Below are 27,735 nucleotides of genomic sequence, written 5' to 3'. Positions count from 1 at the left end.
CATAGCTTTGAGCACAACTAACTTTCCAGGCTGCTGTCAGGACTTAAATGCTGCCCATCTGAATGAACAAACTAGCAGGCGGTAGAGCTTCAGGTGTAAAATAAGCATTCCCCCTCCAGGAGCAGGTATTAGAGCGTCTAAGAGATTTTGTGCTAAATAATGAGGTATACAATGAAGTTAAACTCCTCCAAATGTAGAAAAGTGATGGTGTAAAGTAGCTAGATATTGTCAGGCTGAAACCTTTCTCTCAGGAATTTTGTTAGATTCCCTAACACATATTGCTTTGATTTCCATCTGGAAATAGAACCAGTTTATTACAGAGCCTTTGTAAACTACTGAAATTTTAATAGTTAGAAATCTAGAATATTGTGATGCATTTTCCTCTTTGTGATACTTCAATGTATTGTTTTTCAAAAATATTTCTAGAGGAAGACATGTAACTGCTGCAGGTATAAGTTGTCCATGAAAGATAGAGCTAAAATAATATAATAAAGAAGTAATATAGAATTGATTATGGTCAGATACATTTTCTTGAAAAAATCTATAGCCTTACTATCAAATCAGATATTCATGGAGATTCATCAAAAATATTTTAATGGATTGCTATTGCAGATCACTCTAAAGAAGCTAGAAATCCATTGCAAATTACAAAGCAGATACTGCAGGAAGGAATACCATACATCAGATAATAATGGAAAATACATTTTAAAAGCTGCAAATTAAGGAAAATTGCTGTTTTCCATTTGGCAGAGACGACCAACCAAAACAACTGAATTAGCAGAGAACTGAGCTACCTGTAAAGAGGAAAAAAAAAATTTAAACCATCAAGGATTCAAAGAAGAATTTGAGTTTTTCAGCCTATTTAACTAAGAATAGATATATGGTAGCTCCTGCCTTTCAGACACCGATGCACACAAAAGGTCCTGTTACTTTCAACATGACTAATCAAACTAAGCAAAGGAAATATCTGAAGAATAAGGGCCTTTTAAGAGTTTTCTGACTGATTGGCAGCATTCAAGTGTTCATTCTTGATTTCCTTAAATCCTATTCTGTCTTCACATATGCACTAAGTATTTGATTTATTTTAAAAGTGGTCCTTTTAATGCCAAGTTTAACATAATCACTGGGTGCTGTCGAACTAACATTAGAAATCATGAGATAAGTCCACTTCTAGACATGAACATAAAGGGCTCCAAGGAAATAAATTGAGCATTGACTTAGAAACATGTTTTAATGCTGTAATCTCTTGTCAGAGTATTAATGCTTAGGCTTGCAAGCTCTTCCATAGCATTAAGGTTCATCCTTTCAAGTTTTCTTTTCCTACTTTAAAATAAACCTAGAGCTTTTCCTCATAGTAAGAATTTTCAGGTTCAGCAAATTTCTGTAGCTACAGCAAAATATGGGTGGAAACTTGACTTGAACTTTCCCAAAGAAGACCAAAGGGACTTTCAAATATAAAAGGCAGTATTTATTACACAAATAAATCTAATTTTCTACACAGAGAAAATACAAAATGAATGGGTCAAGAAGAATAGAATAAAAAAAAAGGGAGTTACATCCAATTTTTATTCTACCCTAGAGGTCTCCCTGCAGGCACGTCCTTGCTTCCAGGTTTAGTTTTAGCCGAGTCGTAGACTTTCTGAGCTGGAACAACTTTTCCCAGGAAGTTCTTCCCATGCCAGCTGAGATGGGCTGGCTGTTCCCAACTCCTGAATCCGTCTCTCTAAGTAATGATGATCTCTCTTTATGATGTTTCTCTTCTGTCACATGCTGCTCTATGTATGTATTCATATATGTAAAAATTAAGCAATGAGATTTACTGGTAAATTTAATATTGAAGGAGGGTTTTGTGTTCCCTAAATGTTCTTTGGTTCTTTTTTTTTTTCAGTTTGCCTCCTTTTTTAATGTCTATTCAGGGGAATGATAAGAGGGAAAGGCAGTAACCTCTGAAAAAGAAAGGTCCAAATGGCAATAGAGAATGAACAGTTTTTTCCCCTTTCTCCATGGTAGGGAGGTGCTCACAGAAATCCCACCTAAGCAGGAAGATGTATGAAAACTAGTTTTCATTAGAAGTGAAATATTCATATCAAAGGTATTGCCCACATATATTACAGAAGAGTAGGTGAGGAAATCAGATCAAATCAGCAGAAAAATGCATTGAGGTTAAACTCATGAATTTCAGGGGAATTAGACTTCTCATTCTTGCTCAGCTCATGTTATCCACTTACTTGGTTGCAGCAACTGTTTTTATTCTTGAAATACAGTGTTCTTCCTTGATCACACATATTTAAACTTCTGCTATTTTAGAACTTTAAATTGGAGGGGACTTCACCTCAACTTTCTTCCTGTCTGGTTCATCAGAGTTCACTCCACCACCAGACAGAATGGCCCCAGTGGATCCTAAGCCTTCAGGGCTGTGCTCACCCCAGGCTGAGTCCAGAAGCACTTTGAGCTGATCTCTAACCTGTGGACAAAGGAATACAAATTAATTACAGAAAATACTCCAGGATAAGTTAATATGCTTTCAGATAGAGATTACGGGTCAAGAGAAGATGCATCTTGAGCTGGACCTCTTTCCTGAGAGGTCTTTGTAGGGGTAAAGGGGAATTAATGGCCTCTTCTATTGCAAAAGTAAGAGATTATTGCTGTTGCTTTTACTAATAACATGGTAATTATAAAAACTGTGTTCTAGTACACAAGATATTTCCATTCAAAAGAAAGTATTTTTGCTGTAAGAAAGGTTTTCACTTCTGCTGCATTTGAGCAATACCTACATGCTGCACTGCCTTTCTCCTTGGTTGGCATGTTTGTGAGTGTGCTTTAGGTTAAGTGAGTTTAGGGTTGGGATTCAGCTTGAGAGTAACTCAGGTGGATTTTTTAAATGTCTACATTCATATTCAATTGGCTAATCATAAATTAGTATCTAATGCTGTGCATGTCCCTACACGAACTAACCTGCTGTCCAGCTACCCACCTGGAAGGGCATAGGTGTCCCTTAGATCTTCCAAGAGACAGGCCAGCTCTGTGGAATTACCTTAGATAACCTAGGGCATCTGGGATATTAGCTGATACCCCCTGAATTCTTGCCTACATCTCTCTTGGTTGTAGTGGAGGGTCAGACACCCTGTGAGGGGTTCACCTTTAAATTTTAACACTGGAGACAAGTGCATTTAGGAGCCTAAATTGAAACCTCTCCTATGTTGCTATGTGATGGCTGAACTGGATTAAAACTAACTAGGATTTTGTACACACTGTTTGCTTGGGGAGGGGGGGATTATGTGGTAGGGTTGTGGTGGCGTGTGTGTCAGGGGGGATGAGTGGGACACACAACATAGAAAGATGGGGTTTTGTTTGATTATTTGGATTGTTTGTTTCTACTTTGGTTCTAATCAGCTGGATTCCCCGACCCTGTGTATTCACTCCACAGTAACACAGTGAGAGAGGTGCTGTAGTACAGGTATTTGGTATCATGGCTAACCTGTCCTGTCCTGAAGCACTCTTGGAGCATCAACCTAATTGAAAAGTTTCATGACCCAATTTTAGATCCAAAGCCCTCATATCTGAGGAGGAGATGGTTCTTTTTCCTAGATTTGCTCTGTTGTCTAGCATCAGAAAAAAATGACAGAGCTGTAAGTTCATTTACATGTTTCAATTGTATTGAAAAAATAGTAAAAGGGAGTTTAACCACATTCCCTTCAGTGCTTGCTAAAACTTGATCCTGTCTGCAATATGAAATGTAAGACAGAGTGAAGAAAATTAACCTGAAGGTCTATGCTCATCACAACAGATGAATAAAATACTAAAACATTGCCAGGAGCAAGAGTGCAATACTGGGGTTTTTTTCAGACTTATTCACTTTTAATAAGGTAGCATTATTCATAATGCTGCAAAGGTTATGCATTAAAGCTAATTTTGCCCTGAACATTCTTAAAACATACACGTTAAAAGTATGAAACAAAATTAAAAGATCAGGTTTGTTTATTCTAGCACCTTAATATTTTTAATTAAAAAATAATTGAAATAAGCCATTATTAGCTGACAACTAATCAAAGAAATCGTTCTGAATTTTCTAATGCACTGCCTAATTGTTCCAGTTACAAAGTTATAGGTCTGCTTCAAGGATTCTGATTTTGCCATGCTAACACTTAGGTATCTAGTTCTTTTGGCAGTGTTTAGTCCTGTCTGAATTTTATGCGCAATGAAAGGAGAGCTAGTGGTAGAGAAATCAAGATTTAGCTGCTGTAAGGTAGGTGGATAGCATATGAAAAGACAGAGGGAAACTTATGCTTTAAGTTCTGCCTCTCTTTTGTATACACTAGAAACTGCAGTTGTATGGGCTCTGATTTTCCTCTCAGCACAATTCAGTGCCTCATTCCTGTCTCTGTAACACCGTTCATGCCTTGCAAATACTCGAGTGGTCACAGCACCCTGGCAAGCATGGCAAAAAACTTGTCTTTCAGGCCTGCCACAGGCTCAGACCCGCATAACAAACATCCTGGACAATTTGGCTAACCACTGAGTTGTGGACAGAGCTGGTGTCTCCCGTGCTGAGCAGGTGAAATGCTAAAAGGGAGCACAAGCCCTGTGAATGTAACGGGATTGTCTGGGAAGCAATCTGGTGACTGGGACACTCCTGTAACTTATCACTCGGTGTGCATAGCAGTAAAATCTTATCTTAAAACAGGACAATTCAAAGCACTGAACCATGTTATAGAATGCAATTTGAGCAATATTTGCACCTTAAAATCCTTTGTTCATCTTCCTCTCTAAATTAAGTATTACCTTGAGTGTAGGAGTATTCTTTTCTCAGACAGAAGTTATAGACGCAGTAAAGGTACCTTGGTTTTTTTTTTCCATGCAAACATGATATAAATGGACCAAGTGCAGTCCCTTGACTGATACAAGCTGACTAATTCCTTATGTTGCTATTGCTCTTCTTATTTCAGAGCCAGTTGCCTAACAAAAGAAAGATAATCTAGTCTGAATGTTAAGTACCTGTATCACTGATTTCTTAAGGCAAGTATTTTTAACCACAGATTGTAGCTTTTACATATCATCCAGAAGTGTGTTAGGTACCGATAAAAGATACAGTTCCTACTGTAAAGTATTTATGTAGCCTGATTATTCACAAGAGATCAAGCCAAATATCAAAAAAATGGGAAGAACAAAGGGAAGCAAGACCAAAACATAATGTGCCAATGTGTTTCTTTTTCTTTTGCTTCAGGAGTCTTACTAGTTTGAGCATCGTACATGCCTCTGTGTGTGTTTTGTTAAAAAGAAAAAAAAAAATTGAGATAAAAATAGAACAAAACCCAGTGTAGGGTGGGAGGGCATGTGTCTGTACAGAGTACATACAGTAGGGAAAAGGGATGGCAAAGAAAAATGAAAATAAAGTGAGAGCAATGAAGAAATCAAGGAAAGGTGAAGGAACTGATGCCAGGATGTAAGTCAGACTGTAAAAAAGATGAGGCCATAAGAGGGATGATGGGGAAAGGTCAGTTACAAGACAGTCTCTTATGCAAGTACTTCCAATACCAGAGCCCAGAGAGACTCCAAAGGTGATTGGTAGTCGCTTAGCTCCAAACAATCTGTACTTTAACGACGTGACCCAAATAACAGACATGGAAGGTCAAAGTTATACCAGAGAAGATGATGTACAGTTACAGCCTGGAAGGGACCAAGTTACTGAGTGACAGAATCAATTAGGTTGGAAAAGACTTCTGAGGTCGTAAAGTCCAACCTATGACTGAACACCACCATGTCAACTAGACCATGGCACAAAGTGCCACATCCAGTCTTTACTTAAACACCTCCAGGGACAGTGACTCCACCACCTCCCTGGGCAGACCATTCCAGTGTTCAATCATTCTTTCTGTAAAGAAATTCCTCCAAAATCTCCCCTGGTGCTGCTTGAGACTATGTCCTGTCATCCTGATTGGTTGCCTGAGAGAAGAGGCCAATGTCTACCTGGCTACAACCTCCTTTCAGGGAGTTGTAGAGATAGGTCACCCCTGAGCCTCCTCTTCTCCAGGCTGAACACCCTGAACTCCCTTAGCCAAAGTTGTGAAATCCCTTCTCTTGCTGAAGGTGTTTTGCTCCCAAATTAGTAAATTAAACAGAAGTTGAGGGTTTGCATTGTTAGACTGATTGGAACCTGTAGGGTATGAAGTTTCTTTTCAACACCAGCTAATAGGGTCAGACTGAAATTTTAGAAGGTTATCCTAACCCTGTCATTCCCAAGAAGAATTGGAGGCAACAGGTACCAGTGCTAGGGCATGGATTCTCAATTATGAATCTTTGATTTGTTCCCAGCCATTGCCATGCTGGCTTGGTGCATGTTACCTAAGACTACACAATAATACAGAAGAATTTACATTTTCCAAGAGTTGCTTCTAAATTACTGATGTCCGTTTATTTCAGCTAAATATTTATTACTTGTCATACCATTACTAACATCACCCCTTTTGGAGGAGTTATTCAGCATATCCTAGATCTTAGAAATAGGCTCTTGGCCTCTCCACACTAATTACTACATATTCACAGCTTCCATATAGTTATTTTGATGATACAGTCCCCATGTGCACATTAAATGATTATCTCTTCGATGTTGCACTTTTCTTACACAAACAGCTTTTGCAATTGAGTCAGGCAGCATGAAAATACCTGTCCTGTCAGAACAGTTCATCCCAAGAAGTTCAAATAACCAATTAATCACTGCATCTGCTTCAAACTCCCCTTAGAGGCTTGCATTGACTGAGCCAATTGCCCTTTAAGAGTTTTTCTTTATCCCCAGGCACTTACAACTTCATTTGATCTGACTCTAATTAGGTGCAGAAGAATATGAAAAGCATGTCATTAAGACAATGGAACACAATCCTCAACACTGAATTTTATAGCAACACCCATAGCAGAATTATCCTAGGAATTTCAGAGAGCAGGCAACTCCCCACATGATAGTATTTTCAAAACAAAGGACACTGCTCTAGTGAATCTGGTTGTAGAAAGCTGTTTCGAATTTGAACTATTGAAAAAATGGACTTCAGATTGCATTTTCGAACAAAAAGGGAATAGGTATATATGGCAGCTGGTGTAGGGTTAGTAGCTCTGACCGAGGAAGAGGTGACCAGTCCGGAGAGATGGTCCCAAAAGAGATCGTCTTCCCGAGGCCCGGTGTCTTCCCTCAGCTGATGGCAGGAGGGCCCTTGCAGAGGCTGTCAGCTCTTTAGTGATTGTCAGCTCATGATTCCAGCTCAGCTCTGCAGGGCAGCCTCCAAGCCAGACCAGGGAGAGACGAGAGGCCCATGTAGCTGTTCCACACGAGGTGGCTTTATTGGTCTGGCGAAGGGGAGCCAGGGACAAGCATCTCTCTGCCCTCGCAGGGGCAGGGGGCTAGGTTATAGGGATACAGGGGGTGGGTATCAGAGGGTAAAGGCCAATGGGCTACAAAGGTTCTGCATAGGGTCTCCCAGAGGATTCTGGGTTTGTCTTCTTCTTGCCGTAACTGCAAAGTTGTTGCCTTTCCAGGGAAGTTCTGGTGGGAGATTGAGTAACCTCCTTATCTCAGCAGGCATCCCTCCAGGGCAGTGGCTGGGCATATCCTACAGGTATATATTGTGCTTTTGAGACAACTGTTGCAATTCCTGCCTAGTATTTTAAGGAAAGGAATAAGGGTTAGGTAAGCCACAACTTGGTGTTTGCCACAGACCATCCTTGTAGCAGCAGAGCTTCCATTTGAGTCAGCATTGGGTCTGCCCCTGGATGCATAGACTGCTTACTCAGAACAGAGTGTACTGTGCTTGACTGCCATGGATGCTGACGTTTCTTCTTCTGCTTATCTCCTTTATTTTTAAAATAACTATATGGATACCAAGATAGGGTTTACTCCATACCATGTATTCCCCTTGCACCAGAAGTAATCAAAACATACACCTGGACTGATAGATACCTTGACTAGACTCACTTCTAGCTGCAAATGTGCTGGAATGTTGCCTGCCAAATGGAAAATACTTCACAGTTTCAGACTGACTACCAAGATTTTAATCCATTCTACGTTTTCAAAAAACCTTTATGCACTACCTTTCCAGCCTACTGCATGGTCTTTTGATTCTAATGACTGTTCTCCTCCTATCAGTTGCTGAGAGGGGAGAGGTAAGGTTTCTGATTTGATAGGATTGTAGCAGAATGGATGTGATGAAAACCTTGTGCAACATTTAAAAATGTCACAGACTCAAGAATGACTAAGCACTCCAATCTCTAAGCAGTCATGCTGAAAATCAACAATTTTATTTTCCAGTTCATTAAATTATGTCTCTTAGCATTTGGGATGAAACACATATTAAAAGTCAATCAAACCCAGAACGACACAACATAAAATTCAAAAAGCCAAACATCAGATTTTAACATCTTTTTGTCCAAAATGCTGCTCTTCATCATCAACGTTCTTCACCAGAAGCCAAATTAACTGGAAGGTGTTTCAGCATGGTCTGGAAATTAAGAGCTGCAGGCCACTCACCATGGGTTAATGCAAGTGTTAGTTAAATGCCCTTCCTTGAGACCACTACGCCACTAAGATTCAGGCATTTCAGCTGAGGTAGGGTTCAATTAGGGCTCTCAGGTGAATTCAGTAGTTGTGATAGAGTCCAAAATGGCATATGTAGGTGGGGAGGGGGGTGGAGTGTGTAGTTTAAAGGAGTTCTAGACTTTTGATCCAATTTTATGTGAGACTTTTGTACCACCGTTTGAGTTCATGTAGCAGTTATTCTTTCAGAACTATTATTCTACCAGTGATGCCAAAATGAGCTTCATTGTTACCCTCAGAGCAAGTAGCAAAATATTCTCTGCCAAAGACAAAGGCAAGTGTTACTCCACGAGCTACAGCTGGCCATAGGTTACAGATGACCGGGGAGCCAGGGTGCTCTGCATGGTGCTCTGTGCTGCACATCATTGGAGATGTGCTGAGCACGCAGTAGGCAGCTGCCTTCTGCATTTGAACCAGCTAAAATTTCTGGTTGTGTCTTCAAATTCAGTTCAAAGCACAATGCTGCCATTGCACCAGGATGACACAGACTGGCACATACACAGCTTTGTTCCCCTCTGTACTTAAAGCATAAGAGACATTTGGTGGTTACCAAATTTCATTTCATTCTGACTCTGTCTGCTGGGTTAGGGCTTAAGATGGATGCACCCATTCTGCCTACCAGGTCAAAAGCAGTGTGTGAGACAGATCTAGCCTGGGCATGAGTTTTCTTGCCTGGAAAGTCCGTTGTCTCATTCCAGATGTGAGTCAGAGTGTGAGCAGGTGTGTGGGCTCTGTGCTCACGTGACAGCTCAGGCTATGAACTAAGATGATTGTAGTGAGCTTGACCAGGGTTGAGTCTTTTACATTCATTATTGCTCCTAATCCCTGCAGGAATGTCACAGTTTTCTTCACCTGAGTGATGTCTGTGAGATTTAAATAAATTTCCAGAGGTCTCAAATTCATAAGACACATTGAAAAAAGGTAACATTAGGCTTACAGTTATTTTGATATTAGGTTTACAGTTATTTCAGGTTGCTGAAGCTGTTTTTATAAGAATATCTTGAAAGCTGTTTGCAGAGTACAGCACTATTTCATATATATACAAAAATAGAAAAAAACCTCACATGTAGTCACCTTTAGGCACGCAAAACCTCTGTAATTATTCGAGAGAAAAGTAAGAATTACTTCTATTTTTAGAAAACTAATAATATTCTACAACTTTCCAATATATAAAGCCAACCCCTTGCTATGGTGAAGCATACAATATATTTCTAGACATGACAGTGACCTAGTTCTGCTTTCCTGATGCTGTGCGCATCACAGTTGACTTCTGTTTCAGAATCTCATTATTCAGTGCAGAAAGATTTTATGCAGAGTACACTGATGAAAGCCCTTGCCTCAGTTTTCCTTTCACCTATGCTCAGTTACACAGATTGTACTTTTCACTTATGAGGGAATATGAGGCCACTTGTACAGGGACAAACAAGAAACAAAGTGATCTCACTATTTAGCTTCTCCTGTGAAGTAAGTAAACACTACACGCCCTTGGACAGGAGAGAGATGGACATTGTTCACCTGGATTTACACTGCTGAAGGAGACACAGCAGCCATGGAGTGAGGATCAACCCTAATGAAGCTCTCAGACATATGAGAAACCAAAGTCATTGGAGAATAAAGTTAGTGACATATTATTTGTGGTTTTTTTCTATGGCAGGTTTTGACTTTTCACTGCAAACTTTGGCCCTTATTTTGTAAAGAGGCCCCATGGCACACCTCCTTATTGGGTCAAGACCAATATTTTTGGCTGAAAAATGGTGGACATTTGATTTTGCTGTTCTCTCTTTCTCTCTCTCTTTCTCTCTCTCTTTCTCTCTCTCTTTCTCTCTCTCTTTCTCTCTCTCTTTCTCTCTCTCTTTCTCTCTCTCTTTCTCTCTCTCTTTCTCTCTTTCTCTCTTTCTCTCTTTCTCTCTCTCTTTCTCTCTTTCTTTCTCTCTTTCTTTCTCTCTTTCTTTCTCTCTTTCTTTCTCTCTTTCTTTCTCTCTTTCTCTCTCTCTTTCTCTCTCTCTTTCTCTCTTTCTCTCTCTCTTTCTCTCTCTCTTTCTCTCTTTCTTTTTTTCTTCCCAGATTTGAGTTTTGTGTATTAAATTTTTTTCAGCCAATCTGACTGAATTGTCTCTCTAGGGCCTGCCCCGGAGAGAGCCGGCAGTCCCGAGGGCTCAGGGGAGCCTGCGGGAGGTGCCCCGTCCCACGGAGCCGTGCCTATGTCGGCATGCCAGCAGAGCCCTCTCGTGGAGACGCCAAGAGGAGCAGCAGCACGAGGGGGTTTTCCTGACCAAGCAGCCCACACAGTTTGCCTGAAAGAGCTAAACAAAATTCAGAAAACGCCCACTCTTCATTTGACAGGTCTATGAGGGGAATTTGGTGGTGCAACCAAATCGCCTAGGGGGGATGCTGGCTTAGCCAACACTTGCTGTCCTGGCTAGAACTTACATGCTTTTGGGTTAGGGTCTTCAATGTAAGCTGAGAGAGTTCAGTGGTACTACATACTGCCATCATAGGAGTGTGAACAAATCGTGTCTTCTGTTTTACATCTTTATGCCAGCAAAATTGCTTATGTAGGTGGAAACAGGCTGATGGAGGAGTGCTTTCATTGGCAAAGATAACATCACTAAGCTATGGTGGTTTGTTGGTGTGTCTGTCTCAACAAGGGAAAGCAGCTTTCTTGAGGGAGTGTCTGTGCTTCCCTCAGGGACATCAGCTAGAAAGAACTCTGATGTATGGATACTGACTCTGAACAACAAAGAAGTAAAACTGAGGCACTCAATTGCTCGCACTGTGTTTGTGAAGTCAGGGTAAATCTAACATTAGTGTGAAGTCATGAAGGTGTTTGCCAGTTCATTTGTCTAGTAGCCTCAGTACTTTGTAAGCTCTGGATTGGTAGAGTAAAACTATGTCTCCCATGAAGAAATAGCCATGCTGATGGAAGGACAAGTATGAATGCTTAACTAGTTTTGCAATAGAGTTTCTGCTATACAGCAGGAAGTCCTTAAGTGTAGTCTTAATCTTAGACTGTAATCCTCTGTGGTTTTATTATTTACTGCCTCTCAAGGAAGAATAGCACTAATTAGATTATTGACATTTGCATTTATCACTGATTACATTTTAATACCACCTACTTTGTTCTTTATCTCACTTCGTTTAATTATCAGTTCAAGGATTTGATGAAAAGTCAATAGCTACTTTCATCAGGACATCCCTGCTCCTTGCTGGTATTATTTTCCCCTGTATTCCTGTGGAAATTGCCAAAGCTTGCTCTCTGAAAACTGCTGGATCATTTCTGTTATATTGAAGGTTTGGTTCTTAGAAGTTTTGAAAACGCTGAAGAAACACAGATAAATAACCTTCCACATTAGAAGCAAAATGTGCTATAGGAGAGTGAATTTTGTGTCTTCTGTCCCTTTATTTGCTGCCATTCTTTCAGTAGGACTTAGTCTTCACGATGAATTACTCCTATGCTAGCCTATAAAACTGCCAGACACCTTGTACTTTCATATTCTCTTTCTTAATATTACTTCTCGATCTCCCCTTGTACAGCTTGTGGAAGGGCAATTCACTTTCGTGGTCATAGTGGGAAAGAATCCTGAAGAGACCATATGGCAGTTAAGCCTCCTCAGTCACCAGGGAGTGCGGTCCTATTAAAACTATATTTAGCTGGCACTAGTCCAGCCTTGTGAGCTGTGACAATAATGTTTCTGTGACTGTCAAGGCACCAGAATCAGATGTGAGGCTTACAGAGCGTTGTAGCCTGTACTGTACAGCATGTTGGGTTTCTGAGACCAGAAATCCATGGGAAAAAAGAAAGAAAGAGGCAGAAACTGAGGCAGCCGATCTATTAACCGGTTATATTCCCTCAAGAGATTGTAACAGGGAAACAAAAGGAAAGTTAAGCAAGGAAACACAGAAAATGTGTTTCCTCGCTTAACTTTACCTGTGAGCAGCTTCCAAATGGCCTCAGTGAGAGCTGATGTTTGTATTATGATACAGTCTTGTATCAGGATGCTAAAGTGGACCTTTGTACCTTCCACTGTTATGTGCCATGTGTTTTTCTTGGCTCCTACACAATCACAGTTTCAGATCATCATTGATTGTATAGGATCAGGGATCCTAAGAGAGGTAAGACAAAGGGTCTGAAGACTGAAGGCAAAAATAGTCATAATCTTGTGCATGCCTACTTGTAGCATGTCTTAGAAGCAGAGAACAAATTCGTGTTTAGCTTTATTGTTCCCCAGAGGTTCTGGCTCATGCTGTGCAGACTAAATTATCCATGTTTGTGTTGTTTATCAGTTGTCTAAGCTTCCTGACCCTGAAAGCACCTAATGTGAATGCTGCTGTCACTTTCTTAGTCCACAAACTTCTGTGGATACCAGGAGAGTGTCTGCCAAAGGGGTTTTGTCAGCCATCTCTCTTTTACTAATGTTCTGCCTCTTTGACTATGCTTTTTTGGATTTTTTTTTGGTTTTTTTTGGTTTGGTTTGGTTTTGTTTTGGGTTGTTTTTGGTTTTTTGGTTTGGGTTTATTTTTTTTTTGTGGGTTTGTTTGTTTGTTGGTTTTTGGGGTTTTTTTGTTCTTTTTTTTTTTTTTGGGTCCGGGGGAAACATAGAACAACACTAGTGTACAAAGTAACTTTGGCTCAGAGTAAGCCGGGGAGTAAACCTAGAGGACATCCCCTTGAGTGACCCGCCTTTGTGAGCCTGAAGTCTTTCCTAAAGAGCTACTTAAATTACAAACCAAAAAAATCATAGAAAGGAAATGGGTGCTAAAATGGTGATTCATTTGTGAGATGTTCAGGGTTGCCAACCGTATAGGCATCCTGTCTCTTTGTAATTGCATCACTCCAAATGTACCCCTCATCTTCCAATTTTCTCCCCGATCCCACTGAATTGCTGTGTGGTGTTTCATCTCCAGCTGGGCTTAAAATGAGGGCATTGTCTAACAGAATTCCCCACGTAAAACAGGGGGATGTGGGAGCAATCTTTAGTTCCGCTTGGCAGAGGGTTTTCATCTAGATTCCAAGTTTTCTGGGGTCATCTGAGTATTAATGCCTTCATTTGGGTCCTCAGACAATATAGATCTAAATAGCCTTTTCCAGAGGTAGGGAAGCATATTCACATTTCTGAAGATTCCTAATCCTACAAACACTAACCCTGTACTGTCCCCACCTCATTCTGTAGGAAGAAGACTGCATTTTGGAGCAGACCTATTCAGATGCCCCTGAGGGGTATGGCAGCAGGTCCTATTTTAAGGAAGTTCTTAGGGAAATTCTGGTCTCATCACAGAAGCACAGAATTTCTCTGCCATCAGAGAAGCAAATGAGTGCATGAGGAAAAAACTAACACAGATTTTAACCTGAAATTACCAGTAACATACTTGTCTCTGGAACAGATGAGAGGTGCTTAATAGACTGAACAAAACACAGCTGCTGAAAACCTGTGAAAGGCCCATGCCTTTCTGGATCACTGGCTAGTGGCAATGTGAGATACCATAGAGCATCTCAAATAGCTTTTGATTTTTATTGGAATGGGCATCTGATGGCAAACTAATGGAGTTTGTCATCTTCCTACTCCCAGGGCAGAGAGCATAGGGGAGTCCCTCATGTAAATTAGTTTTATTAGTTTCTTTTATTTGCTTATAGATTTACAGAGCTCTCTGACAAAAATCAGAATTCTTTTAGCTCTTGCATCTTCACTCAGGGCTGAGACCAAAGACTTTATTTCAATCTGATTTTTAGGGTGAAATAACAAAAAGTAAAAGAAAAGTATAAGCAGACAAACAGAAAAAGGAATGAAAGGTTCCGCAGGTGAAGATACTTGTAGTTGTAACACAGTCATTTTAGCCACAGCATTAGTTCTGCCTGCACAGGGAGTTGAAGAGAAAAAAGGAGGTGGAAGTGACATATAGGAATGTCACAGGTGGTGAGTATGGAACACTGAGGTAATGTTATTGTGGCAGTCATGAACCATCAGAAGGAGGGGAAATGAAAAGAAACATCTCAGTTACCTTTGATTGGCAGATAAGTGCAATGTTAGTCTGAAAATTGCTTTGTGAGTCCTGTTAAGGCTGTTTCAGGCTTCTGCAGCCTGTTCAAGCCTTGTAAATATAGGTAGCCTCACCCTATACAACCTGTATAATGCAGGAATACTATGTCACTCCCAAGTACTAGCTAGTATCAGATGTTTCCTGAAAGCTCAGTGTTTTATTCACTTGGTTTTACTGCTAACTTAAAATGTTAAATACCACAGGTTCAAATGCCAGTCAATAATGGATGATGTCTGCAGGACTGTCCACTAACAAAGTTCTTCTTAATAACAGTATTAATAAAATGTTTAAATTCTTTAAAATTTGAGCAAAAAAGAGAGGAACAATTGTCTTGCTTAATACAAAAAGTCTTAAAATCAATTAATTTTTAGGCCTGCAGGTAAAATTTCTTCATGGAAGTCCAAGGAGGTTGCGGAGAAACATAGGGAAGGTTCCTATTATCCCACACTCTATTACTTAGGAACAAGGTACCATGTAGTCCTTCATATTGCATCAATCTAATTCTTCTTTCCTAAAGGCCAATTAACGTTTTAAAGCCTGTCCACCTCTTGCCTTAAGCATGACATTAAGCACAGGTGTAATCATAGATGACTCATTTAATTATTATGGTGATTGCTATAATTTTTATAATACACCATATTTAAAGGTCTAACTGGCTAAGAACTATAGTTTAATGAACAGTCCTATTTTACTACAGGCAACACTCTTAATGATGCCTGTAATTCACACTACTGCTTTTGCTTTCTTCAGTTGCCAAATCTGAAGTATTTAAGCATATGTCCAGGCCTGATGGTAACCTAAAGCAATTTGTTGTAATTTCAAGTTCAGTGATCCAGTTGTTTCCAAAAAGAAAAGAAAATTATAATGTGTCATTTTAACCTGAAAAAACTCCTGCATCCCAGTTCTTCGGGAAAAATAATTACAATTAGCAGTCCACTTATTCTTGTGAATGTGCCCATGAAGTTCTGGTGAAAATCTTCCTACAGGTACACATAACCTTGAGAGCTGGAAAGCAGTGTTGACTTTCCCAACATATTCATAATTACCAGAGACTAATTTTTCATATGAACAGAAGTTCGCAGCCAGGTGAATTGCCTACACAACATGATGACAGTGTGCACGTAGGGGTATGGTTGAGGTGTTAGGTGAGAAGAGGACACAGGTAAGCAATACCAAAAAGCCACCTCCTTATCCTCTAACACTGAGCAGTGCTGAGGCACTTTAACACCCTTTCTTTCTCAGCTGTTCTCCTCTTGCCAGGAATATCTGAGGGAGTAAGGCTCTCTGATAAAATATTCAGGTACACAACTTCTCTATAACTGATTAAGGGAGTCCTTCAGCAGTGGGAAAAATTCTGTTTCTCTCCAATCTCATGAGCCAGATGACATGATTTATTTGTATTAAACTGGATTTTTAATAGTAAGAATGCCGTGACCCTTAATAACTAGAACAATAATATTATTCTGTACCTTCCAATATCTAAACTGCTCTGCACTACTTAGCACATTACTAACAAGAGAGTTAATTAAGTTATTAATTAACCTAATTAATGAGGTTAATATTTCGTGTGTGTGCATTTCTACTGTAAGACAGAGTAGGACCCCAGGGGAGTCAAAGCTGAATAGTGCATTCAGGACTCCCAGACACCGAAAGTGTACAAGTGAGCAGGACATTCCCCAGTCACCACTGAAATTATCCCTTCTGCACACTGGTAATGTGCTCTTCAAAAATCTTCCCAAACCTCATTTTCTCTGTTTACATGGCTGAAAGAAAATAAGTAGCGAGGGTCCCTTATCAGATTATAGATGTTAGAAGCATACTATGCAACCTCTTAATTAGTTCCATTTCCACAGTGTGCACTCAATAATCCATTCAATCTGGATGCTATTAGAAGCCTTTTCTACCCATCCTGCTTCTGCTGTAGCCTTTTTCAGACAAGTGACTTCACTATCACATGACATTTCTGGCACTACCCTGATCCTACTTTCAATATTTCAGCTCTTCATACAAGGGTGTCGGGAGAACCTGCGTGTACAGCAAAAGGAGACTCATATATATAAGTGAATTCAATTCAGCAGTGTTAAGAGATTTAAATAAGTCCTCAAACTGTTAATACATACTAGTATCAGTTCTTATGTTCACACATCAGTACAATCCAATGCTGAATGCTCAAAACTAGCCATACATAGGTTTCATTTTCTTCTGTGGTATTTGAGCAAGATAATGTTTGACACCAGGATGAGACAAATAGTGTATGGAGGAAATTAAAAGCTGTATTGTTCCCTTGTAGACTATATTTGCTGTGACAGATATTAATTATGTTAGGACTAGTGCTTTCATGGCTGGATGAACCCACTGGTCTGGAGATTAAGGTTTGTTTCCTCACTTCAGAAAATGCTTAGAAATTGTTTAGTGGTTGTGGTAGATTGACCCTGGTAGGACACCAGGTGCCCATCAGAGCTGCTCTACCACTCCCCTCCTCAGGGGAAAAAAAAATAATGAAAGTCTTTTGGTTTGGGATAATGACAGGGAAGATCACGCGCCAATTACTATCACAGGCAAAACAGACTCAGCTTGAAGAAATTATTTGAATCTATTGCCAATCAAATCAGAACAAGAAAATGAGAAAAACCCCCAAATTTCAGAACACCTTTCCCCCATCTTTTTCTTCTTCCTGTGCTCAACCTGACTCCCAAATTCTCTATCTCCTTCCCACAGTGATGCAGAGGGGTAGGGGGTGGGGGATGGGGGCTGTGACCTGCTCATCATACATTGCCTCTGCTGCTCCTTCCCCCTCAGGAGGAGTCCTCACACACTTCTGTTTCTCTATGTAGTTTCACTCCTCTCTCCACTCCACTCCACTGTTACACAGCAGATTTTCCATTTCTTGTATCTGTTATCCCATCATCACTGATGGGCTTGGCCTTAGCCAAAGGCAGATCCATCCTGGAGCTGGCTGACATTGGCTCTGCTGGACATGAGGAAAACTTCTGGCAACTTCTCACAGAAGCCACCCCTTACCCACCCCACAACCTAAACCTTGTCACACATGCCCACTGCAGTGGTACTTCTAATTAAAAACAGATTATGAGAGACGCTCTAACCTTTGTGTCTTTGAACACTAACCCCAAAATCTAGCACGAACCTTAGTCTTGGACTGAACCTTGCTCCCGAACAGCTATAAATGGCCTAGGCATTATTTTGATCACGATGGTTTGTCAGTTTTCTAAAATTTGTCTCTCTCCTAACCCTAACCAAGGGAGTGGGCTGAGCCTTAGCCCAAGACCCACAGATGTGTCAAAAAGTGTGAACTTGGGAGACGCATATGGCTGCGTTATTTATGTGCATTTTATATTATTAAATCTGATGCATTTATGCTTTTTGTTCAGGTTAAGGTTATCTATTTATGTGTCTACACAGTTCTGATTTCTCTCTGTACTGTTCTTATCTTCCAAGTTTATGTTGTCAGCAAATTACATTAACAAAGTGCTGTTTTGCTGCCCAGATTATTAATGTAAACGTTAAGAACACACTGCCAGTGATTATCTTTAGAAGCCTTTGTTACTAATCTCAACAATTCCTTCTTCAGCATGACTCACAGTGTTCCAAACTATTAGATGAGTTTCTACTCACCTTAATTAAATAACAATCTTCAGATCATTAGCCCCTTTGTTTCCTTCTTAATTATGATTATTTCCATGTTCATATCCTCATCTCCAATGACTAGATTACCTTTGTCCCTAGGAACAGAGGAAAACAAGTTGGAACATGGCAAATTGTGATTCATTGTAACACAGTAATACAATGTTATTATTTTTTAAATATGAGGTTGGTCCAAAACTGGTTGGTCAGAGTTGCTGTGTACTCTTCATCCTTGGAGATGCTCAAGAATCAAGAAAACATGGCCCTGAGCAATTTGCTCTGATTCGATTTGCTTTGAGTAGGTGGAGCAGGGAGTGAACAGTGGACGATGACCTCTGGAGGTGCATTTCAACTGCAAATATTTAATGATTCTGTTTTTAACATCATGATCCTTACTGAAATCAGAGGCTAATGCATCTTAATGATTTTTTACTTCGATTCTGTTCTCCCATCACAGTTGTGCTTCTTTTCTTGTTCTCCTTCATTTATAAGATTAAAGTGCTTGTACTGTATTTGAAGCATTTTTTTGTTTTCTTATTTTTAAATAGTGTGGAAACACAAGTATAGTTACATGGGCATCGTGTGTTCATAAAACAGCACTGTCTTACTAAATAAGTAACAGCAAAATACTGATTCATGAGGTCACAACTTGAACCATCAAACTGAGAAAGACAGTAGTTGTTGAAATAATTCACAGAAAGGTAGGGCTTAAAATAGAAGACCATAGAAATGAATAATCCTTCCATGTCATAGAAATCAAGCTTCTTTGGAAAATCAGATATATGTCCATTTGTGAGTCTCACTTTTTGCACAAAGATATGCAGAAATTCTTAAAAGATACTAAAATGATTCTGGAAAAGAAAAGGTCAGGAGACACCAAGGAAACCAGTCTTAAAAATTATTGCACTTATTAAATCCTGAAGCTTCTTCCCAGAAACTTTGACTGTCTGTGATTCTGCAGACTGCAGGTGGAGCAGAAATGAAGTTAGTGAAAACATTACTAAACAAACTTCCTTGTAATTTTTCTCGTTATCAGAAGCACAGAATCAACTGAGGGGTTTTTGAGGTAGTCTGATAACCAAAAATGGCAGTTATTTCTGTTAATATCCTGGTAAAAAATCCCAGCAGGCTGCTGGGCTCTCAGAATTGGTGCTGAATACCTGAACTTGGCCCTGTCTTGTCAATCATTAACTTGTTATCCATCAAAGTTTTCCTCTGACTGTTGCCCTTCATAGCAAAATCATGCCTTGGGAGATTTTACCTGAATCTCACCATACTTCGAGACCTGCAAATACTGTGCCAAATAGACCTGCTTACACAGAGACTGCTACTCTGCTGTTATTTATAAAACTGACAGTTCAACATCATTGCAAGCATCAGGAATCATCCAAGACGAGTGAGTACTGAGGATACAGCATAGACATTCAACTAATTTTAAATTACCTGCTAGGTTTTGAAGAATTGGGCCAAAACATTTGTCTTGCACAAAACATCCTTCCAACTAATCATGCTTATTCAAATCATGGGCATATGTTTAGAGAGAAATTTAATTTTTCTTGTCACATCTTACTTAGTCTGAGCTTTAACTATGAACATCTTCACAGCTCCAGGGAGAATTCTCTTCAAGCCCCATGACAAATTGCAAATACTTACTAGCAGTTTCATCCTGCTATAGCCTCCTAGTCATACGAATTCTCTTTTAACTTTATTCTTCAGCTTGATGTTTGTGCCAGAATGTTCTTTCACAACGATCTTCCAGTCAAAATCTCACCATCCTTTCAAATTCTTCTAAAAAAATCTGTGATGTCACAGAAATATATTAGATGACCTCGGAAAGGACCTCAAATTATCGTGGTCAGATACAGACACATGTTTAAGACCTTATGGAACTATAAAAATGCTGTCTTTCTTATCATCTTTTTGCTTCTGAATATATATTGCCCCATTAATCAGAGTTATTAGTTCATGATCAGGCACTCGTGAGATTAATTGTGGTAGAGGGACAAATGTCAAGACCTGGATTTGTTTTGTTGAAGTTCTGCTTGTTTACAGGGGATGTACATGAAGGTGTTTTCTTGCATATATTAAACAGGAAATTTCTTTGCTTTCAAATGCCACATCTGAATCTTCTGTCAGTTCTGGGACAGAGAAACTCTAATTTTTTGCTGCTTCTTGAAATCTTTTTATTTTCTGAAGGATTGTACCATTGCCTTCAGCTTCAAATGCATATGGATATCCAGCAGTGTCGTGTCCTAGCTTCTGATTGTGATCCCATTACTTTGAGTGGTGTTTTGAGTTACTCTCTGTGGACAGACTTGATTGCTAGTTCCGTTGACCTAACACATCCACCATCTGTGAATGAGCCTGTTATTCTGTATTTAGCCAAAGACCCACTGCATGGAAGCTGTTAGTACCTGTCAACCCTATTTTAGACAACACATTACTCAAACACAGCTTTCACAATTAACTCGTTCAAAACATCTCTTTACCTGACCTGAGACCTGAGTCTCATGGCAAATTTTTCCACCCTCAGTAGGTTATTGAAACCTCCGTAAACAGCAAGATAGATTGAATGAGTCACTCCAGTTTAATCCCTCCTGTGAAATTTTACACTTCTGTGCTGTTATGAATAATTTATTTCATCTTTCTTTGTGCCAACATCCAGTCACTGATAATTCAACATACTGAATTTCCCTGCAAACTAAAATGGAACAGCATTGTAAAAAACTTTCTGTATCTCTGTTAAATTAATCTAGAATCTTGTTTGGAAAAAACTAAAAAAGGTAAAAACGACTGCCCATAATGTTCAAACCTCTTACCCTTGTAGAGGGACCAAATTCAGCAGTTAACTCAAGTATGTTTTGCTTGCTACTACCTTCCTTCACTTGCATTGGAGTATGTTTTCTTAGTTGTTCCAGACTACTATGATACTGCCAATTTGCCAGTGTTTATTTAAACAACATGTTGAAGAAGGTTCATCTAACTTGACATCACTATGGAAGGCTTTATCCCACCCCAAACCTGATTTGTTATTACTATTACTCAATACTAATAGTATTACTCAATACCTCCCAGAACTTACTCATAACATAATAAGACATTTATATTTCAAATGTGTCTTTCAGAGCAATGGGTAATTTTCTCATGCTTTATCTAATTTGTCCTGCAAAAACCACTACACATCTTCATTTTTTTGTATAGATTAGAGACATTTTCTTTCCCCTCATTCAGCTATTTTTAAAAATTCTATTAGAGAAGTTCTAGAATCCATGAGGATGTTTAGAAATAAGTGTCCATAGCTATATGCAAACAGTAGCAGTCTTAAATTCAAAGGATCAGAAATGTTTCTTGTTTCATTATATAGTTTAATAGAAAAGTTAGAAATTTGGTTTTGGTTGCCTTCTTTTCATCATCTGCTAGTAACAATTTTGGTTTTTGTTTTAATGGAAATAGCATATTTTTCCTCTCAAAACAAAATGCATTTTTTCCCTCATAATGTCCTCAGTATCATAAATCAGAGCATGTTACAACAGCACAGAGGGATTGTGGTAGGCACTGAGCTGCAGTGCTGAGTACAAACCCTCAATTGCAACAGCAAGTTAAAGTAACAGGGTGTAGAAGCTGCAGCAAGTCAGCAGTGGTGGAAATGCTAGAAATGTTTCACCAGGGGCAGCAAAAGCTCCTAGGGGATAGGCTGAGGGCACATGTTCTGGAATGTGTCTGGAATACAGCATGGACGTGTCTAATTCTACCCCACATTTGCTGTCTATGATAATGTGTCTGATTCTGGGATGTGCTAGATAATTCCTGTTATGGTTATGATAAGAACATTGCTCTGAGGAGCACTGGATGGCAACCTACACCTTGACCATTTATAGACAAAACATTGCCCCTAGTTACCACGGCAATCAGCAAACTACTGTCATCAGGACTTGCTTCTTCCCACTTTTAGCAGCTATTCTTGCTATGGACACCAGCACAAGTGGTCATACAGGCCCCCAAAAGTGGCAGGCAGCAATAGAGCACCCTTTTGAGAGGCCACTGGTTTCTTTGGGACTTACTTCTCTAAATCAAGAGAAAAATTACTTAAAAACTTCTGCAACACCACCTGTTTGAGAGCAGGAATATGCTGCCACTGTGGACTACACCTTGGACTGCTCCTTAAGACTCTCATAAATGTTGCACCACTGGTAGATGGAGCAAATGTATTAGAGGTTAGGTGCTGTGTGGAAAGGGAAATTATTAATCTCTCAACTGCTTTAGCACAATACTGTTGTTGGCATTCAAATACTGGCAGAAACTGAGATGCATTTGCTGCATTTAAATTCTGCAGTGAAAACTGGTAACCATTATCATCAATTAATGTAACACTCCTGTCTATCCCAGCTTCCTGAGATGCAAGATTACGTTGCCACTTCTACTCGAGTAGTCGTACAAAACTTTTAGTGGTACAAAATTATAGTCCTGAAGCCTTAAAGTCCCACCTACCTCTTAGGTACTCTTGTGTTTGAAGGCTGAGTAAACTCTGAAGTTCTTCAATAAAGAAGTATATAATCACTTTCAGACCAAAAAATCTTTAGGATTCTGTGGGGAGCTTTAGTGCAGCTGGTGTGAATGGAAATCTTTCTGCTGACGATGGTGTGATCCAGGCAGGATGCCAACCCCGACTTTCTCCCAGTGAAAGCTTTACCAACTTGTTATCAAAACTGGTCTCTACTTAAGCCAAAGCTTCAGAGCAACAATTCCATCTGTGATTTGAAATGTTGACTATTCATTTTGCCCACAGAGCTCAGCTGCAAAGTGATACGGAATAAAAAGATTAAAACCGTCTTCTTGCTACTAACCATTCACCAGAGATTAAAAGGCAGCCAGGCAGCCAGTTGATTTGACATTCATCCGCACATCTTGGGGATCTGAGAGTCACTGATAAGATTTCCCTGCCCTTGTTCTGCACTGCTTTCCAGAAATCTCTACCCTCTCAGCTGTTCTAAATCAAATGTCCCTGTTCTAGCTGATGGACAGAAACAAGTTGCAGAGGGAAAAGGAGGATGGAAACCACTTAAAATAGAAATAAAAGGGCTTTATTTTTAATCACCATAAAAATGTTGATCAAAAACTAGGTAGAACTTAACAGTCCTAAGAAAGATATAACTAAAAATTAATGAAAAAGAGATAAAATATATTATTTGATGTCTCTCTGAATTAGGGAGACACTTTCCCCCAGTATTAAATATTAGCAGATATTATTAATATTTATATTAAATCAAATCAAATGAAATACTTTTAATGTTAATATTCAAGATATGGTCAAGACTTAAAGCCAGTTGACTCAAGAACTGTATTTCTGAATAACCCGTATCTGAATTAGATATTAAAGCAAAAAGTCTATTTATGCTTGCTCACAATTTAGTTACTTGGTGTTCCTGGGAGCAATTGCAATCCATTTAAGGTGCTGTGCACGCCACTAAGATGGGCCAGAAATTTTTGCTAAGAAGTGTGAAAAAGACCACATTGGCTATGGAAGGAGAGGGGACAACTGTTTAGTTGTGTGAATTTAAGCAGACCTTGATCTTGGAGCCAAAGAATGGCTCCTAGCTCCCCAGGACTGCAATTTGGATATTATGGGCTTAAAGAATTTTCAGATTCTTTTCTCTGTAATGAAAAATTCTCACTTTAACACCATTTAAACAGATTTATTTGCTGAAGAAAAATTCATTATTTCAGTGTTCTTTATTGCCATGTGAATGGTGAACAAAATGCATTTTACACAAGCAGACTGTGTTGTATAAATTCAGCAAATCAGTTATCACAAACCATTCTGTGACAAGTGGTGTCCCACAGTGGTTCTCATTGGGAACAATTGTTGTTTATTATCTTCATTAATGACAAAGGGCTTGAGTACACCCTCAGTAAACTTGCAGGTGACACCAAGCTGAGTGGTGCAGTCGACACACCTGAAGGATGGGATGCCATCCAGAGGGACCTGGACAAGCTCAAGAAGTGGGCTGGTGTCATGAGGTTTAACAAGACCAAGTACAAGGTACAGGGAATAAGAAGCTTGGTGAAAACCTCATTTTATTCAGATATTTGAATGGTAAAAATTGAGGACCACTGAGTTGAAACTGTTTAAATCAGAATGTACATAAGTATTTTATTGTATTTTCTTTGCCATATATGCTTTCGTCAGCATCTTGTTGCTAAGATTGTTAAAATCTACTGCCTTTAGAACATATCTCAATGCTTCCAGGCAGTAGTTTTGAAACAAATATAATTCTTGGTCCCCTAATCTTCCAAATTATTTTTTTTTGATAGAAATGTTTTACATCAATTACTCATAACATGGATCTGGCAGAAATATTCTTTAACAGAGGGACAAACCATAGGTTGAAGAGCCAGAGGGCAATAGGCAGCAGGGCTTGTTGTAGTTAAGTGGATTAAAAAAGAATGGAAAAGGAGGAAGGTTTTCTTTTTAAATTACCAATCTGGAAATATTAGCTCCAAAGGAAAAAAGTAAGTGTGTCTTACTGTGTCCTGGGATGGTTTTTGTGATGGCCATCATTCACCCAGCATTAAGCAACAACTTATACTGCTCACATGCAGTAAAAACCTTCTATTTTGTCTCTGCAAGGGAGCTAAATGGGAGCTTTAATCCTCTTCTGCTTTAGTGCAACAGTGGCAGTTATTTATAGAACCGCTCTGGTGATGGATGGACATTACAGATGGCTCTGTCTCACCAAAGAGCTAAATTAAGTAATTCGTTTCTGAATGGGAGATTTATTTATTGACCTCAATAAAGTTAATCTTGCTTTTGCCTAGAGCTCAACACACAAGTCTAATCCAATGGGTTCATTTCACCTTCTCTACAATTTTTCTATGTTTAAATCCCTGGGTTTGTTTCTCTTTACATCCTTTATGTTTAAGTGTACCTCTCATTTCAGACCCCACTGCTTTAGGCATATCTTCATTTTCTGTGAGCGTTTTGATGTAATTGCCTGCTTGGGAGCTCTCTAACCAGTCAGAAACCCTTAAATGTCATGGAAATAGCCTTGTGGATGAGCTCTGTTCACCAGAGAGCCTGTTGCGTTGAAATGGAGGATGGAAGCAGCCCTGCCATCCCTGGAAACCTCCAGCATTTCTTTCTTCTACCAACTGCTTTGCTGGCTCCCAACCTCACAGTGCCCTGAGCTGTCCCCTTGCCCCCTGTCCTAAAAACAGTGCATCAGAAGAGATACAATAAACCAGCCCCCCCCGCTGAGATCAAACCACACCCGTTGCATTTCTGTTGCTATCAAAGGTGCTGTGCATTCAGGTGCTGCTGCTGAATGGTGCCATGGTCACTCCTGTGGCCAAATGCTGCTGAAGCTGCTATTGCAAAGTGACATTGTGGCAGCCAGCTCTTCTCCTGCCCTGCTGAGGCATGCAAATCTGATCCTTCCCACATCTTCATGATTCTGACTGACATCATGGCATCTGTAGTGCTGCTCTGCATACTCCTAGGGTGTCTCTCACTTACTTTTTTAACTTCAGGAACAGAAAAAATAAGAATGATTCCTGAGGTACTATCCAGAACAGCATTTTATCATACAGCATCATGACCCAAAATCCATACACAAAGGTAATTAGGGAAGGAAAAAAACACCACAATCTGTTGAAATTCCTCACACTATGTATTCCCTAATACCAAGCTACTGGTAAATCACATGCTGACTAACTAAATATTTTTGTACCAAATCTCAGGAAAGTCCCGACAATAGAAATTCAAGTGAAGTGAAGATGGCTTCACGTCACAAAGGAAAGAGCAGGGCCTCACTGCTGGCAGGTGTTGGTACAGTTCTTCTTGTGACCATGACAAGATCACAAACCAGGACAACATGGTTTGCAATCAGTTGCTCCTAGCATAAATATAAGATTTTATTTCATAGCTCAAAAGAACTATCAGAAGTTCTGCCTTCTTGCAGAAAACCAATTTCACTAAAAACTCTATTGCAGACTAATCTGAAGCAGTGAGATGTACCTATGACATGCAGATACTTTAGCACCTTATCTAGTCTGGTAACCAAATACTGCAGTTATTGAGTGCCTGGAGATATTAATTTCTATAGGCAATCTTCCAGTCCATGTCTAGATACTTGTATTCAAGATATTTCTGCTTTTGTACTCTTTTACCTTTTGGGGGAGTATGTGTACCAAATGCTAAATTCTATAATCTTGCCTTATATGCTGAACTCTTTCTTTTACTTCCACAATAATTTTTCAGGTCTTCTGTTCACTGTATAATTAATTCAAGGACTTATTGAATGTTTAAAAGTATAGCAGGGAAAATAGACATTTTATTTTAGTAATATTATGATTCCTGAATCTAGGTATTAACTTCTGTGGAAAATTAATCTAGTCCTCATAGCACCCAGAAGCATTTGACAGAAATTGCATTTTGGATTATTTTTAATATGTAATTCATAAAACAGTAGCATTTTATTTTCTAAATTTGGTGGTAATTTGTTGACAACCTAGGAAAAAACAGGAATTCTCTTTATTGTCAGTAAGATCACAATGTCTGCCCAGAACGAATATGATCCACACTCTATTACATTTTTCCAAAGCCCAGGAAGTTTATAGCACGTAGAATGAGATTCCCCTGCCCATTGCAGGAAGAGAATAAGCTACTTTACAAAGGTGACGGTTTTTCTCCAGTAGCTGTGAAAGGAATGTCTTACCACCTTGCTCAGCCTTAACACCTAAATTCTAGATGGCTAAACCAGAGCAGAAAAATCTGTTCCTAAGAGTAGAATGGCTCAATTTTTCCAAGAGCCAGAGGAATTCCATGTGTGTGCTTACAAAGAAAAATGTCTTTTGTATTTTTCTACATTCTAGTTCTGTGTTTTACCTGTCACCTCCTGCACTCCACAACACAAAATGCAAAATATTTTTTAGTTGTTGGAAATAAATATTCTTGGTCTTTGGGATGTATATAAGAAATACAGTTGGGATTTTTTTAGATTTTAAGTGATCAGTATATTGCTATGGAAAATGCCTTTTGTGGTTGGATGTGTTTGGGTGACGTACAGCAAGCAATTTCCATTGCATCTATTGTCAATCACTCATATTTGACCTAATTCCAGACAGTCTTCATACCTTCATTTAGCTTCTAAAGAAAGCATGTTATACATGATTCAGTTATAAAAACTATAATGTAATTTAGATATTATTACGTTTGAACACTTTGTTGTATTGGTGGGTTGTACTGCCATACAAGAATGAGGAACTACTAGAATAGAAACTAGAAAGAAGAGCTTCTACTTAAAAAATATTTCTATTAGTTCTATAACAAAAGCCACAATATTTTCAGGTACACAGGGACTGATAAATCCTATTGAGTATTCAGCAGGGTCTTTACATCCCAGAAACGCAATGTGGTCAATGAAAATGGATAGTTTTTGAGTCCACTTTTTTTTTATTATATTAAACAGGAATTTTTTTCT

General features: G+C 39.3%; 1 long non-coding RNA gene across 1 annotated transcript; it reads right to left on the bottom strand.

Annotated features, from left to right (window-relative positions):
- Window positions 1-1,503: 1,503 nt before the first annotated feature.
- On the bottom strand, window positions 1,504-20,048 carry LOC121659715. Its single transcript, XR_006014426.1, has 3 exons — window positions 19,910-20,048; window positions 18,248-18,354; window positions 1,504-2,464 (listed from the first exon to the last, which is right to left on the bottom strand). It is a non-coding gene; the product is annotated as an uncharacterized LOC121659715 (long non-coding RNA).
- Window positions 20,049-27,735: the final 7,687 nt, after the last annotated feature.

Source organism: Corvus kubaryi, unplaced genomic scaffold (genome assembly GCF_017639235.1).
Source record: "Corvus kubaryi isolate FWS band 111438036 unplaced genomic scaffold, C.kubaryi_AGA036_p1.0 137, whole genome shotgun sequence".
Classification (NCBI taxonomy): Eukaryota; Metazoa; Chordata; class Aves; order Passeriformes; family Corvidae; genus Corvus; species Corvus kubaryi.
This window is presented reverse-complemented; position numbering and strand designations above follow the sequence as displayed.